Genomic DNA, 17,428 nt, shown 5'->3' on the forward strand with positions numbered 1-17,428 from the left:
CCGACAAGCTCTTAAGGACATATGTACCCACTTTTCTTTGATATACGTTGAACATTCATTGCACTTACACCCTCCGGAATTCACTCATTATTTAGGGTTCCATAATACATGGACCAGGTTGGATTATTGGCTGGTCTCCCTGGGGGTTGCTGGTTGGCTGGGAGGCTTACTTACTCTACCTCATAGGCTTTCGGACCACTCTCTGGTTGTGCTCCGTCTGAATGTCCCCAGACTGGGTGGCTACGATCGTCAATGGCGCTTTCCCAGAAGCACGCTGCGGGATTAGGTTTTCAACGAGGAAGTGAGGCAGGCGATAGAAGACAATTTTGCAATCAATACCTGGTCGGTTGACACCTGGGCCATACTAAGGGAGGGCTTCAAGGCATATATAAGAGGAGTCTGTATTGCCAAGCATGCTGGGGTCCTCCGGGATCTCTGTTCTGACTTGAACAGCATTGAAGCCAGCATAGCAGCCTTAGACCGTGAATTGCTTGTCTCGGTCACCGGTATGGCAGAGGCACGATGTTTGGCCTTGTTGCTTGAATTCAGGGAGGCGGCGGAGCGAGAGTTATTGTTCCTTAATAAACAACACGTTGCGCGACGGTACGCCAGGGTGAGAGATCTGGCAGGTTGATGACGCACACCCTGCGCTCACCACGAGACTATGCTTACATCACAGAGCTCACTGGTCCGAACGACACCCTGTTGCGCGTTACCCCTGACATATGCGACCATTTCCTCTCCTATTACAAGACGCTGTACACTTCCAGGCTTACTGGGGATCTGCGAGACCAGGGGAACTATTTTTCGGAAATTGCTTTGGTTTATGTGGAGCGCTACATGCAAGATTTTTTGTCCGTTCCCATTTCCCAGGATAGCATAATTGAGGCTATGGATGCATTTCGGGGTTCCTCTGCACCGGGCCTTGATGGCTTTTCCGCAGATTTTTATAAAGCTTATAAAGACATCTTAGTCCCCCGATTGGTCGAGGTCTATGCAGAGGCACTATAGGTGGGTATTCTCCCTCCAACATTCAGAGAAGCGGTCATTCTTCTTCTTCCCAAGCCAGGCAGAGACCCCAAATTGTGTAGCTCATATAGACCATTGAATCTTGATTATAAAATAGTGGCTAAGGTTATCGCTATACGTCTGTCCCTGTTAATGGAATTCATTATTTCTCCAATGCAATCTGGCTTTGTTCCTCATCGATCCACCTCATTGAATCTGAGGACCCTCTTCACGGTATTGCACAGGATAGATCCTACCACTACGGCTGCCGCCATCCTTCTTGATGCCGAAAAGGCTTTCGACTCACTCGAATGGCCTTTTTTCCTGTCGGTTATGCGACGCATGGGTATGCTGGGATCTTTTGTTTCTACGGTGGCACTTCTGTACACTAATCCTACCACTCGGCTGCGCCTGAATGGAACTCTATCTGAACCCTTCACGCTGTCCCAGGGTACTAGACAGGGATGCTCTTTGTCCCCACTGCTTTTTATTCTGGCCATGGACCCATTGGCGCGCCATTTATAGGAAAAACCTTTGACCTTGGCCTCCAATTCCGCACTGGTCCCCTTCTAGTTTCACTTTAAGCGGACGACACAATTTTATACGTTTGGCTACCCCAGCTCAATCTGGAACCCTTAATCCTTGAGATTGTCCGATTTGGCAAGTTTTCGGGCTCAGCATCAACTGGCATATGTCAGTAATTGTTCCGCTGACGGCTGGCAAGGCTGCCTGGCCCTGTGAGTTTCCTCTTGAGTGGTGCAGTGACGCGGTTAAATATCTTGGCGCATATGTTCACTTGGATTCTGCCACTATGACCATGCTGAATTATGGCAAAGCGATTAGCTCCCTTGAATCCCAGATTGAGAAGTGGCTGCGTTTGCCGTTGTCGATGGCTGGGAGAGTCGCCATAATTAAGATGGTGGTCCTTTCTCGATTTTTCTATCTTTTTAATAACGTTCCCATCCCTCTCACGAAAACCTTTTTTTCACAACGTCAAACATTGTTGTTGCGCCTTATTTGGGGCGACAAGACACCTTGGGTTCGCTTCCAGATCTTGACCCTACCATATGAACGGGGAGCTTTGGGGTCCCAGACTTTTATTTGTATTATTTAATTGCTCAATGTTGCTACACGCATGTCTGGTTTCATACTGATGCACGTGTCCCGTACTTAAAACTGGAGGCGGATCTTGTGCTCCCATGAAGTCTCTCCAATATCCTACCTACGGGATTCCCTCGGGTCCCCCAAGACATTCAAACTGTTTCCACTACGTGCTGGGCATGGGACCGGTTGCGTAGATTACTGGGACTCGACATACTTTAGTCTCCGGAGCTGCCCTTACCTAATCCTTCATGGTTTCCAATCACGGGTGAGGTTTTGGTCCAGCGGACTCTGGAGAAATTTGACATTCACAAGACAGGGGATTTATTTCCTGACGGCCATGTCTTCTCAATATCAGAAGAGGCCCGGTTTACAGATTGGACCTTTATGGACACCTTTATCACCTCTATGCTTCGGGCCGCGTTCCCTTCATTTCCTGCCGCCCCCGAACCTACCCCATCATTGACACTCTTGATACAGAGCCCCAACGGTGCACACTTGGTCTCGAAACTATATAAACAATGTGGGGCGACCAAACCTGTGTTGGATGCCAAGATACAAGCCGCCTGGGAGGCAGATTTGGGTGGGCCTATTACTGACGATCAGTGGGAGCAGTGCTGTAGGGCTACTAAAGAGGTCTCATTGAACAGTAGACACAAACTTCAACATTTTAAGTTCCTTCGCAAAATGTATCACACTCCTGCATGTGCACACAGAATAGATCACAGCAGACCCCATCACTGCCGGAAGTGCTTTGCACCGTTTGCAGACTTTTACCACCAAGCCTGGACATCTCCCAAGATACACCAATACTGGTCCCTGGTCCACTCTACACTTGGTGACATACTGTCCATGCAATTGACTCCCACCCCTGAGATCGCATTGCTCGTGTATGTGGTCAATTTCCCTCGGAAAGGTAGAAAACTTGCAGCTCTGGGATTTCTATTAGCTAAACGAGAGATTGCTTTATTGTGGGGCAGTGGCAGAGCTCCCTCCCTTCAGGCTTGACTTCGGAGCTTAGTATTCTGCAATGTCAACTGCGAAGAGTATTCCACCCTAATCCCTAGTCCGTCATGACCAGTAGACATCTGGGGCCCGTACAGGGACTACATTGCTAAACAGCAAATTGCCTCAAGACTCGCAATTGTCAAGTGGTATTGTCCCTGAGGGGATTGGCTGATCACCTGTTTTGTAATGTATGATTGCATTAATGATCCTCCTCCTGCCTTCTGGCACAATTATTATGATGCCATTTACAATGTTTCATTCATTGAAGATATGTTTATCTCTTTATGTGCTGTTTTATGTTATTGTTACCATTGGATGCTTATTCCTGATGTTTATCCGTGTGGTATCAGCTATTTGATTTGCTTTTCCTTTTTTTTTAGCGAATTCCTTGCATCATATTTGTCCTATATGTATTATTATTATCAATGCTGCATTTTACATTGTACTGATTATTCTATCCTTTGAATGCAAAACCTGGAAAATAAAGTTTAAAAAAAAATAAAAAGGAAACAGCATGGTACTTGGGATTCGCATGGGTGTTCAGCTTAGGTTCACAAAGTTTTAATGCCAACTTTAAGTTGACAAGATTATCAGCATGAGTTCGCACGTTTTTTCTGCTGACGCGTTTCGACACCCCTGTTGGCCATTTTGTCCGGAGCTTTCTCAGGGCATGGAGCTTTCTGGGGATTGCACGTATGTTCGTGTTATTCTAAAGCCAAAGGTGGTAGAGAAACTGTCAAGGTGAAGCAAGGGAGACATGTGTGTGTGTGTGGTGTGTTCAAAAACTTTCCTGGATATGTTCTGTCATGTTTTTTTACCTTGAGCGCTTCTATTTCATTGATATTTGGCAAATATTTATACACAATCACCACTAATCTAAATTTGTTAGCATTTCCTGTAGTAAAATTATAATACCTTTTTTTTTATATAGATCACACCAGCCATTTCTAAACACTGCAAATGATAGTTGCTCATATTATCCATTTATGGTACTCAATTTGCCCACCAAGAAAGAATGGCTCTGCAAACTAGGATTCAAACACTTGAGCTCAAAAACACCAAGGGGCATATTATCAAAACAGGTGATAAAATTATCGCAGTTTTAGCGGCAGAAAACTGCGGCTAAAATGGCGATAATGGGCTTGATAATATGCTCTATGGAATTCCAATTGAAGCCAATGTTAGATGTCCTTCACATTTAACATGGGCTTCAATTGGAATTCCATTGAGCATATTATTGTTAACCGCCAGGCTTCCTGTACACTGTCCTTCCCTGATGATACCCAAAAGACTACCCTTCCCATAATGCACTGTGTTGGCTAATAACTTATATGCTTTCCCATGCTGCACTGGTTCGATGTCAGGTGACATTTACAGCATATAAGCTGCCTGCTCCCGTTTTCAGGTGCTTGGCTTTTTTGCTAGGACCACCCTCTTCCTGCCTGTGAGTTCCTGTTGAATCCTGGTTGCGATAAATCCTAACTCCCGGTGTGCAGTTTGGTCCGCCAGCCCATTGCGCTCTCTCCCTTCCCTGCTGATGAGAGCGCAAGGTCGCGCTGGAACCTGCCATTACGCTCTCTCCCTTCCCTGCTGCTGTGAGCACGAGGTCGCGCTGGAACCGGCCATTGCGCTCTCTCCCTTCTCTGCTGCTGTGAGCGCGAGGTCACGCTGAAACCTGTCATAATTTTTTTTTTCCATTCTATAGACACTTTGTTCAATCAGCCCGATTTCATTTACGCCTTTGTACGAGGTCACGTACAAAACTTTTTTTATTTTATTTAGCTGATTGTCGGCCTCTGCAGCATTTCTTTGCAATTCAACCCGCCATCCTTACGAGCACGAGGATGCGCTGGTGAAGAAAATAATTTTCTTTAAAATCTTTATTGTTCAAGAGCAAGGAGCGCTGGTAGCCCATTCCGCCTCTCAGGGAAGTGCACTTTCTGCCGGTCGGGCAGACGACTACTCCTGAGTTGCTGTTGTTTATTTTTTGTCATTTTGTGAGTTTTCTTACATACAAGAACAACAATAGATAGTTAGTTAGGTGTTCACTTTTTAATTTGGACTTTGTGGATACGAGGTAGTTATTCACCTCCATCCAAGTACTTCCCCTATCTGCACAGGTTGTGCCTTGCGAAAGGACATTATTTTTGTTTTCTCTTTGAGACAATTCTTTGGAGACCTGATGTTATCCTGGGACTATCTTCCAAAGTGAGTACGGGAAAGCATATGGTACTAGTCTGTATAATATTATGTTGCTCATTAATAACACAGTATAAGTTGCCTCAAAGTAACCTCCCTGTTGGTTGTGCGTCTGTTTTTTATTACAGGAATATCTGAGACTCTGATTAACCCTGTCCCCATCTCCTGCATATTAGAGTCTTGGTGGTTCATCCGGGTCTCTTCACTTCCTTGGGGTATTGGCCTATCTTTAGTGTGCCTTGATGGTTTAAGGTGGCTGTACCCTACGTGAGTGGAGGGGCACTATCTTCGCTCCTGTGGATATTGGTCTTTCTGGCGCGGGCCCTGATCTGACAGAAAAAGCCAAGCCCACGCTAATATCATCCCCCGAGCGAAGATGAGTAAAGGCGCATCCTACGACGCGCTTATGGACGATTCTTTGTCCCTTGAAAATACTGTAACCACATTGAATGAGTTAGCCGCTACTGTACTTACTTTACAAGCTGAGCTTAGGTCAGTACGTGGCGAAAACGAATGCCTGCTGTCTGAGTTAAATATCCTCAAGACCCATAAAACCGATAGAAGCTAAGTAGTCTACTCACAAGCACCGGCGCAGCTATATTCAGCCTGCCCATTTTCAAGTCCCTGCTTCGTCCCCAGTACCTCCCTCTCCTTCTGGATCGGCCCCTGTTAATGTCACAGTAGTTACGCATCCCCAAACACCCCTGGCGATGCCTGAAAGATTTAGCGGTGATGGCAGCAAATATGGGGTGTTCATGAATCAATGCCATCTCCAGTTCATATGTCGAGCATCCTCCTTTCCGGATGATGCTGCTAAAATAGCATTAATAATATCGTATCTAAGCGGTAATTTGGCCCTATGGGCTGTGCCCCTTGTGGAGAACGATGACCCTATCCTCTATAACTTAACTCTGTTTAAAGAAAGAATGAGGAGTCTCTTTGCTCATCATTCCTTTATGTGACAACTAACTGCTGAATCTTAAACAAGGTTCGAAGGATCTGTTAACCTACATTCCCACTTTAATAGGTTAGTTACTGAGACTCACTGTCCTGAAGTAAAGAGAACCTCTCTGTTCTATAGGGGTTTAAGGGATGAGCTGAAAGACATCCTGTCTCCGATAGTGGACCCACCAGAAGATTGCTCATCTTTCATGGACCTGGTGGTCAAGTTAGATCATAGCTTAGCGGAAAGGAAAGGAGAAAAGACCAAGGGCACTATTCCTTGCCCGAAGTGAAAAGAAGGAGGCACGAGACACCTGTGAGCCTATGCAAATAGGAGGTGTACGAGGCCCGTTATCCACTGAAGAAAAAGAAAAAAAGAAGAAAACGGATTCTTTGCCTATATTGTGGGAAGGGAGGACATTTCGCTAAGGAATGTCCTGTCAAACCTAGGTCTGTTTTTAAGGGTCTTTCGAGTAAAGCAGGGGCAGTTAGCTCGTCGGAAAACGAATTGACTTGGAGCGTACTGAGATCGCTCTGCCAAATCCTTCCCTTCTGCAGATCTCACACTCTCTGGCTAACACTCTGTCTCCTCTACCCAAACACTTTGCTATCTCCGTCGTTTTTGTACTACCCTCCCAACATCGAAAACCGATGTCCATACTGTTGGATTCAGAAGCGACTTGAACCTTCCTGGATATTGCCTGGCTAAGGCCCTGGGACTGGATTTTATCCCCAAGAATCAACCTGAAAGAGTAAGAGCCGTGGATGGAACAGAATTGTCCTCGGGTCTAATAGCTTTTCATACCCCTGATCTTATTATGGTTAGCGACAAGGGGCACTCAGAAGTCATTTTGTTTGATCTGATTGACACCCCAAACTTTGGTACCATTTTTGGGGTTCCTTGGCTACAACTACACAATCCGCATGTAGATTGGGTCTCTCGAGAGTTACATTACAGTCTTCCTATTGCATAGTGCATTGTTACCATGAAACCACCTTGTGGCAAGCCCCATTATGTTACGCTCTTTCCAGTACTGAAACCTCTGTGTTACCCTCTGAATATCTTGAATATGCAGATGTCTTTGATGAGGTTAAGGCTGTAGCTCTTCCACCTCATAGACCCTACGATTGTAGGATTGATTTGATACCAGGTGCGGAATTACCAGTTAGTAGGGTTTAGGCCTTAACGGAACCGGAGACTAAGTGCCTCTATGAGTACCTTCAAGATATGCTAAAGAAAGGCTTTATACGTCATTTTACCTCCCCTGTCTCCTCCCCTATTTTTTTTATTCACAAGAGGGAAGGGGGTTTAAGGGCATACCTGGACTATCGTGCTGTGAACAAAGTGACAGTAAAAAATAAATACCCTCTTCCACTCATCTCCAATCTCTTAGATCAGGTGCGCAAGGCCAAGATTTTTACCAAGCTTGATTTGCGAGGAGCTTCTCATTTAATTCGAGTTCGAGAAGGAGATGAGTTGAAGACGGCCTTCCGCACTAAGTTTGGATTGTATGAATATTGCGTAATGCCTTTTGGCTTATGTAATGGGCCCGCGGCTTTTCAGTTTTTTGTGAACGAGATATTGAGTGAGTTTTTGGATGTGTTTGTCATCGTCTATATTGATGACATTCTAATCTATTCCCAGAATGGACAAGAACATGTAGAGCATATAAAATTAATTTTACAACGTTTGCAAGACAACCATCTATTCGCTAAATTGGACAAATGCCTTTTTCATTCTCGGAAAGTTGATTTCTTGAGGTTTGTTATCTCCCCTGATGGCATACACATGAACCCTGCGAAAGTGTCAGCCATCACCAACTGGAATAGCCCTACATCGGTAAAAGAAGTGCAATCCTTTTTACGGTTTGCAAATTTTTATAGGAGATTTATCCACCACTTCTCTGAACTAGTCTCTCCCCTTTACGAGGTTATTAAAAAAAGGGGTGACGTTTGAATGGGACCATGCAGCTGAATCGGCCTTTCGAGCTCTGAAGAACAGTTTTACCTCTGCTCCCATAATAAGACATGCTGACGAGACTCAACCTTATTTTGTTAAAGCAGATGCCTCACAGTATGAAGTAGGGGAGTGTGTCGCAAAGGGATGTGAAAACTGGTACCTTGCATCCGGTAGCTTACTTTTCTAAGACCCTATCACAAGCGGAACAAAATTACACGATTGGGGAAAGAGAACTCTTAGCCATAAAAATGGCATTCCAAGAATGGCATCATTATCTAATGGGATCACCTCATACCATAACCATTTACTCCGATCAAATTGTTTCGATCAGCTCGAGCACTTACTCCCAGACAGATGAGGTGGGTCTCTTTCTTTTGCGAATACGACTTTGTCATCACCTTCCGCCCAGGAACAAAACATGGTAAAGCAGATGATTTGTCACGATGAGGGAAAGACCATAAGTACACCGTAGAGACTCCAGCACCCATTATACCTGAGAGTAAGATTATAGCCCTTGGTGAGCATCAAAGTGATGAATTTGACTCCTTTTTTTTGCAACTAGAGTAGGCCATTGGTAAGGTTGATTGTGGGGAGTGGTTGGCAGATCCTTCGAACAGATAGTGGTTGGCTTGTTATATTATGAAGACCGTCTATTTCTGCCTTCGGAAGAAACACATGATTCGATTATGAAATGGTGTCATACTTTGCCTATGGCAGGACACCCGGGGGGTGAAAAAACCCTGCAGACCTGTCAGAGATGGTTCTGGTGGAAAGGGAGGGCTCAGGACGTCTCCAATTTTGTTAAAGCTTGTACTACATGTGCAAGACAAAAGGCCTGGCACTGTGTTCCTGCGGGCCTTCTGCAGCCTCTACCTTTCCCTGATAGTCCTTTTTCCTCCATCAGCATGGACTTCATCACTGATCTTCCAGCAAATCGAGGGTTTACTACTATACTCGTTGTAGTAGAAATGCTGTCTAAAATGGCCCATTTTGTTCCTCTTCAAAGACTCCCTAAAGCTAAAGAACTTGTGGAGGTTTTTATAGAAAACATAGTACGACTACATGGATTGCCTTCTGTAATTGTTTCAGATAGGGGACCCCAGTTTGTTTCTAAGTTCTGGCAAGCACTTTGTACGGTCCTACAAATAGACCATCGCCTCTTTTCAGCTTACCACCCCCAAACGGATGGGCAAACAGAGAGAACAAATCAGACTCTAGAGCAGTTTCTCCGATGTTTCTGAGTACCATGACAAGTGATTGGGTTGAAGATCATCCCTTGGCGAAATTCGCTTATAATAATTCCACACATTCTGCTTCTAAAACTTCCCCCTTTTACTTTACCACAGGCCATCACCCTAAATTCCTCCCTCTTAGGCTTCCTTTCTTGTCAACAGATGTTCCCGCAGTCGCAGAACACCACACACTCCTTAAGTCTATATGGGAACGTGCTAAACAAGAACTGTTCAATGCTAAACAACAAATGAAAACCCAAGCTGACAAACACAGAAGACCAGACCCTGATTAGGCTATTGGAGACCAGGTTTGGCTCTCCACCAAAAACCTAAGGCTATCAGGGCCCCGAAAGTTACAACCTAAGTATATGGGCCCTAATACTATATTTTGTGTAATTAACCCTGTGGCAGTCAAGCTAGAGCTCCCACCAGATATAAATATACACCCTGTTTTTCATACTTCTCTGCTCAAACCATATGTAGTCCCCTCATTTCCTGAAACCCCACCTCCTCCTATCAACATCGAAGGTGAACTAGAATATGAAGTCAGGCGAATAGTCGATTCACTAAGGTATTGAGGGAAATTACAATACCTTGTAGATTGAGTGGGTTATGCCCCGGAAGACAGAACTTGGGAACCAGCTGAGAATGTGCATGCCCCCTTGCTGGTGAGAAGATTCCATGCATTGTATCCCTCGAAACCTAGACCCATGATTAGGCCTTTAGGGGGGAGAACTGTTAACCGCCAGGCTTCCTGTACATTGTCCTTCCCTGATGATACCCAAAAGACTACCCTTCACATTATGCACTGTGTTGGCTAATAACTTATATGCTTTCCCATGCTGCACTGGTTCGAGGTCAGGTGACTTTTACAGCATATAAGCTGCCTGCTCCCGTTTTCAGGTGCTTGGCTTTTTTGCTAGGACCACCCTCTTCCTGCCTGTGAGTTCTTGTTGAATCCTAACTCCCGGTGTGCAGTTTGGTTCGCCATTACGCTCTCTCCCTTCTCTGCTGCTGTGGCCGCTAGGTCGCGCTGGAACCTGCCATTACACTCTCTCCCTTCTCTGCTGCTGTGAGCGCGAGGTCGCGCTGAAACCTGTCATAATTTTTTTCCCATTCTATAGACACTTTGATCAATCAGCCCGATTCCATTTACCCGTTTGTACGAGGTCGCGTACAAAACCTTTTTTTTTTATTTAGCTGATTGTCGGCCTCTGCGGAATTTCTTTACAATTCAACCCGCCATCCTTACGAGTGCGAGGATGTGCAGGTGAAGAAATTAATTTTCTTAAAAAACTTTATTGTTCAAGCGCAAGGAGCACTGGTAGCCCATTCCGCCTCTCGTGGAAGTGCACTTTCTGCCGGTCGGGCAGACGACTAGTCCTGAGTTGCTGTTGTTTATTTTTTGTCATTTCGTGAGTTTTCTTACATACAAGAACAACAATAGATAGTTAGTTAGGTTGTTCACTTTTTAATTTGGACTTTGTGGATACGAGGTAATTATTCACCTTCAACCAAGTACTTCCCCTATCTGCACAGGTTGTGCCTTGGGAAAGGACATTATTTTTGTTTTCTCTTTGAGACAATTTTTTTGAGACCTGATGTTATCCTGGGACTATCTTCCAAAGTGAGTACGGAAAAGAATATGGTACTAGTCTGTACAATATTATGTTGCTCATTAATAACACAGTATAAGTTGCCTCAAAGTAACCTCCCTGTTGTATGTGTGTCTGTGTTTTATTACAGGAATATCTGAGACTCTGATTAACCCTGTACCCATCTCCTGCATATTAGATTCTTGGTGGTCCACCCGGGTCTCTTCACGTCCTGGGGGTATTGGCCTACCTTTGGTGTGCCTTGATGGTTTAAGGTGGCTGTAAGCTACGTGAGTGGAGGGGCACTATCTTCGCTCCTATGGATATTAGTCTTTCTGGCGCGGGCCCTGACAATTATCAAGCCCATTATCGCCGTTTTAGCAGCAGTTTTCTGCCGCTAAAACGGCGATAATGTTATCGCCAGTCTTGACAATATGCCCCCAAATTTTTATAGCAGGGAGCACGAGGCACTCACTTTTCTCAACCTACTCATCAAACCCACAGCCAGACTAGGAAGCCAAGCAGCCCTGGCAATTTTGATAGGACCAGCCCCAGGGATGGGGTGGAGAGCAAGTGTGAAGTACTGCTGCTTTTGGTACTGGGGGCTGATATTGCAGCGCAGCTGCAAAACCGGCCCCAAGTAACAAAAAAACTGTCCTCACCCTTCCAGCCTCCCGGGAAAATGCCTGATGCCCGCTAGTGCTAGACTGGCCCTGATCAAACCCTTTGAGTGAATTACACATGCAATTCAAAACCAAGTCTAACATTTCAGAGGATTGATTAAACAGGTTGACAGTGCTAGCATTATGGCAGTGCGACTGACTGGTGTGGGAGGCAGAGCAGACAGGCCAAGCATGAAACGCAAGACATAAGCATCCTATAGAGATCTTTGTGTGTCCAGCGTTTTTATGGGGATAATAACAACTGCATCATAATGCTGGTGGTTAATGTTCATGCCGTAAAGATCTTTGCTTTGTCTAGTCAAATAGTAAACTCAAAATAAAGAAGCATAGATGGTTAATGTGGATAGTGCAAAGCACGATGGGTAAGTAACATGCAGATCACAGGTTTGTATTTTGTAACAGCACAGTGGGTTTCTACTTTTATCCCAAAAAAAATTGTTACTTGAAATCACAAGTCATAATCCTATTATATAGCACATTGAGCTATGAATCGGCATCATTGAACTGCAAGCAAAATGCTCGGCTTGGGTCTACAAGCTTTTTTTCATGTATTTTTTTATTTTATTCTAAGATTGCTAAATAGGGCTCCTTTGCGTAATATTAAATTCGTAATAACATACACAACCTTAATATTAATATTAAATTCTGATTAACATAATCAATCTCTACAAGTGTGTTATGCTATGAGTTTGTGTTCATCTAAACCAAGTACCCCTAACATATAATGCCTACCATTATGGGTGAAATGGGACCTTGTAGTCCTCTCTGTTTCATATAATATATTTCCTATACATCCATTTACACACTTGTATTAGGAGGAGGAGTGCTATAAAAGAAACAACTGTGCGAGAGGAGCTATGGATAGGAGACAAGGACATGGGATGGTGATATTGAGGAAATCCCTGTAGAAGGAGGTCATTGGGCAGCACCAACAACGATTGGTGCACCACCAGCGCTGAAGCGGATGTATGACAGTACAACGCGGTATGAAACACCGCAGACCATCACAACGCAGGTTTAACAACGCAAGTCGTTACCACAACTTGCGTTGTAGGGTGCTGGACTTAGGAATAGTAAGATTTACTATTCCAACACCAGCCTACGTACAGTAGGGAAGGTGCTGGAATAGTAAATCTACTATTCGTTAGCCTAGAGCGCCCTCCAGTGCAAGTCGTGGTAACGACTTGCATTGTGAAACCCGCGTTGTAATGGCACTGCGGTGTCATTACCGCGTTGTAAAGGATGTTCCCCGCTGAAGCTGCCCCTGCATGTTTACACAGAAATAAAGAAGGGACAATTGTATTATGGATGTCACATTTAAGCCAGATCTTTGGGACTCACGTAAAATGCTATGTAATTGTGTGCAAATGTACATCGCATTTGTGGTATGGACTCCGAGGCTAGCGATAATTTATTCATTGAGAATAAAATAATATCGGTGAGCTGCTCAAAAACAAAGTAACACATTTACATTTATTGCATGCCAAGATTTCCTTCTGTTTCTGACTATTTGTGTTACTCTGAAAATTGGCATGATAAAAATATTTTATGCCATATTTCAGTGTTGTGCGCAATCATATTCTTATGTTTAGAAACACTTCTGTTTTGCGGGCAGCCAGCCCTGGCTTCCTACGCAGCATTGTTCAGAGGTGCACAAATATTTTCACAGAGAATGTGTAGTATACAACATTTCCTGTATCTTCCAAACAGATGCACTGAAATGCGCAATTTGTGGGGCCTGCTAATTGCTTCGGCCTGCTTGCAGATAATACATACTTCTTGATGCATCCATCTGTTTTCATTTAGCATGAATTAATTATGCGGAAACATTTGGTCAGATTTTCATATTGGCAATACTAAAAATGCGTCTGTTTCTCCAGCCATACAATGCAAAGCCTAGGGTGCTCGGAAGAGTCTCTCGGGATCCTTTCTCGATCTACAGGATCCCAAGGGCATTAACTAGCAAACTAGCAAAAAATGCTCGCTATCCAAGAAAATCAAGATTGCAGCCAGCTGAAACCATTATTAAATAACTTCTGTTCATGTTTTTGTTGTTTAAAGGCTGATACATATAATGAGGTGTGTACTTAATGTTCATTCACCTGAGCATAGAGGGCCTCATTTATGAGGCTGTGCGTCACTTTTACGCCGCTGGTGCGTCACTTTTTGTGACGCACCAGCGTCGTAAAAAATGCGCCTTGTTGCGCCATATTTACAAAGTGACGCATCTAGGTAGATGCAGGTATAATGTATGCAAGGGGGGCGTATTGACGCAAGAAAGGGTCATGGAGTGACGCAGTGAAATCTATGAGATTTCACTACGCCACTTCTAGGACTCAAATGCGTCAAAATCTTACGCCTGCCTCACAGCAGGCGTAAAACTGACGCAGGCCCTTTCACATGGGGTTTGCCCCATGTGAAAGGACACATTGCTGGAGTTGCGTCACTTTTGTGGCACACTCCAGCAATGCGTCACTTTTGCGCCTACAGACACGTCAGAAATACTGACGTATCTGTAACTCCTTGCGACATGATGCGTCATACTGTAAATATGACGCATCATTATTGGCGCAAGGAGGGCGCAATGAAAAGTGACGCATCGCTGTTTTCACGCAGCGATGCGCCACTTTTCATAAATGAGGCCAAGAGTTTCTGGAATAACCAAAGGCGAAGGATGCTAGATGGGTGGTTCTTGCATCAAAGTAAAGAAATGACATGGGGTGAAGAGTAAAATGTGGATTTGAATTAAGTTGCAAAAGACCACAAAAGAGACAACTGAATATTTGAGTCAGCTAAACCGACATTCATATTGAGAATTTGACATTTGCCAAAAAAATCATAGGTATTTACTTTTAAGCTGGCTGGGTGAATTTAATGCTCATTGTTAACATATACAGTAGTTTTCCGGTAACAAACTGAAAGCCTGACAGTGCCACATCGACTTTCAATGAGCAATTACCAAACGGATTACCGTTAAACTTCTTGAAAGTAACACCTTTTATTACAGTGCTTTGAAATGGCAAAAGTGTGATATGAAGAGCTGCATAACAAATATTAGAATGTGTGTCATGTAACATCTCGACAGCGTACTGGGAATAGCCAGTATTTCCTTTAGCACTGAAGATTTGACATCCTGGTTCTGGGTGCACTCAACATCTGCAGTAAACTAAACAGAAGCTCTACTCATTGGGACTGATTGACAGCACGTTCTCTGGACATAACTGTTGGGAACCTGAAAACTGAGAATAAAAACTCTAGATTCTGAACCACAACATGTTTTAATTTTTTTATTTCCGTAATTTTTTATTAAAGATTATATTTACATGGAGCCTACCCATTTTTATACACGCAGATGTCACTTATCAATAGTGAAACGTTGGGAGCTGTGTGTATGTTACAGCTATTGGTCAGAAAATGACCCTTCCAATTAATGTGGCTAAAGCAGATTTAACTATGCCAAAGTCAACACAATCTCAAAGTCATAACTGGATGGATTTTCGCAAATATTTAGAATATATTTTCCATGCAGTAGAGTGGCACAGAATGCAGTGGCATACATAGGAGAGTTGCAGAGTAGAGTGTAGTGGCGTAGAGTGCTGTGGGGTAGAGTAGACTGGCGTAGTGTGCAGTGGCATAAAGTGCATTGATTTTGAGTAAATTGGTGTAGAATGCACTGGCATAAGGTGCAACGGCATAGAGTGCAGTGGTTAGAGTAGAGTGGCACAGAAAGTGGTGTAAAGTAGATTGGTTCAGAGTAGAGTAAAGTGACGCAGAGTGGCATAGAGTGCAGTGGCATAGATTCCAGTGGTGCAGAGTAGATTTGAGTGGCGAAGAGTGGATTTGAGTGGCGAAGAGTGGATTTGCATAGAGTGCATTGGCGTAGTGTGGAGTGGTACAGAGTAGAAGAGTGCATTGGCGTAAAGTGTAGTGGCATAGAGCATAGTGTTGCAGCATAGAATGGCATAGAAAAGAGTGGTGTAGATTAGAGTAGAGTGGCCTAGGCTGGAGTGGTATAGAGTGTAATGGCAAAGTGTGCCATGGTGCAAACTAGAGCAGAGTGGCGTAGAGGGGATTGGCATAGAGTGCATTGGTGCTGAGGGGAGTGGTACAGAGTAGCGTGCCTTATTACAGAGTGGAGTTGTGTAAAATGGAGGGGTGCAGAGTAGAATGCGGTGGGGTGGAGTGGTGCAGAGTAGATGGAGTGGCGTAAAATGGAGTATGCATGGAGTGGTAGCACACTGCAGTCATTACAGACAACACATTTTCAATTGAAATAACATTCATATTTGCACAGACATACAGTTTTACTGATAAAACTATACAGTGCGCAAATGATAATGTTTGAAAATATCATCACCCATTGTATTTATTTATTTTAATAATATGAAAGTATTTATTTTCACCGTACTTCAAAATTATCAAAAGAAAATTGTTTGATTTGTGTTTTTCTAATTCAGATATATTCTGAAATATCTGCAAAGATATATAAATTTTGTTGTTTGTACACTTTCTCCAGCACACCACCACTAGCCAGTATGATTGTCACAAAAATTCTCTCACTTTGAACTCAGAGAAAGAAAAGTAAACACCAAGCTCCCTCAAAAAACAAAACCTGCCATTTGACCTCTGTCTCTGAATGCACAGCAAATGTGACAAGATAAGAAAAAGATGTAAAGGCCTGTTTACATCAAGGAGCACTGGTGGAAGAATAAAAGTGGGGCTTGTAAACAGGCTGTGCGCTGCTGAAGGAATGAACTCTAGTTGGACAGCCTAAAATAAATTATTAGGCAAAATGAACTCAAGCAAAGGTGAGCTACGAACCACAAAGTTAATGATAAGCAAAAGGGGAATGCATTCCCAGGGAAGTTTTCCGAATGTCCCCAGCCGGCTGTGCTGTTGGGTAGGCTTCAACCCGAAAAGGGGGACAGCCACCTGGTCAGTGCACAGTATCAAGGGTGAGACCTACAGGCTTTGCCAATCAATGTTCATTTTGGAACCACACATTCAGGTCACTTATTGCTGTCTCTATTAACCACATCGATGCTCATGACGAGCGGAGCTCGTCATGAGGCACAGTGCTCCGGTGCTCATGACGAGCTGAGCTCAGCTCGTCATGAGCCATGGAACGCTCACATGCGGGGATAATTCCCCTGCTGTGCTGAGCGTTCCATGGGAACGGGTCTGCTCATGACGAGCTCAGCTCGTCATGTGCACACGAGCGCCGTGCCTCATGACGAGCTGAGCTCGTCATGAGCATGGGGGCGCTGCGCGTGCCCCCCCCCGCTCCCCAGCACAGCGGGGGAATTACCCCCGCACGGAAGGGGTTAAAGTGCTCTACAACACACTGGCTTCAGCTCTACTGTCAATAACTATTCCTTAAATATTTTCTAAACGACATTTGTGGTATCTTTTTTGATTTTGTTTAGGACATCAAGAGTCAAATTATCAGATGTAAACAAGGGAGGAGGAGTGTTAACATTGGAGAGCTAGAGTAACTCGCAATGTTTCAGGGTTGTGATCGAACATTACATGACAACAAAAATCTTTCTGGGAATTTTTAATATTGTTTTATTCTAAATACAGTTTGAGATCTATCTCTGCTTCACAGAGAACCTTTATTATGATCAACAAAATATTTTTCGGTGAATTTCGTTTTTTCATGATATACTCCAACTGTGTCCTGCATGTACCCTGTACTTG

The 17,428-nt window shown here is 44.0% G+C and overlaps 1 protein-coding gene across 1 annotated transcript in view; it reads right to left on the reverse strand.

Moving 5' to 3' along the window:
• PTPRT (protein tyrosine phosphatase receptor type T) overlaps nt 1-17,428 on the reverse strand; it is a 1,693,536-nt gene that overhangs the window by 1,078,434 nt on the left and 597,674 nt on the right. The window lies entirely within an intron of this gene.

Source organism: Lissotriton helveticus, chromosome 7, assembly GCF_964261635.1.
Source record: "Lissotriton helveticus chromosome 7, aLisHel1.1, whole genome shotgun sequence".
Taxonomy (NCBI): domain Eukaryota; kingdom Metazoa; phylum Chordata; class Amphibia; order Caudata; family Salamandridae; genus Lissotriton; species Lissotriton helveticus.